Source organism: Bison bison, unplaced genomic scaffold, assembly GCF_000754665.1.
Source record: "Bison bison bison isolate TAMUID 2011002044 unplaced genomic scaffold, Bison_UMD1.0 scf7180017850846, whole genome shotgun sequence".
Lineage (NCBI taxonomy): Eukaryota > Metazoa > Chordata > Mammalia > Artiodactyla > Bovidae > Bison > Bison bison.
In genome coordinates, this window is record NW_011481419.1 from 13773 (window position 1) to 14158 (window position 386).

Below are 386 nucleotides of genomic sequence, written 5' to 3' on the forward strand. Positions count from 1 at the left end.
TCCAGGATACTGCATGAAGCTGCTGCTCCCTTAGCAGGCCCTCAGTAGCCAGACTCAAGTGGACGGCCGCAAGCTAATGGAGCTGTGTGCCCCAGTCAGGGAGAGGCCCCGTCACGTGGCTCCAGATCAGGTCTGAACGCCACCAACTGTTGTGTACAGATCAGTTTACCCCAGGTCCTGGCGGCCTGCCTGGGTCCTACCAGCACGGGGTTTATTTACTCTGACAATCATGGCCTTCACCTGGAAACCTTCATTGCTACCAGGGCCAATTCAAGGGGACCTAGAAATGAAAGGCCATCAAAGCTGACAGGTAAGTCAAATCTCTGTTCCTGGAGGACATCAGCAAAGGTAGCAGGAGCCCCATGGCCCAGTCTGACCTAACTCAA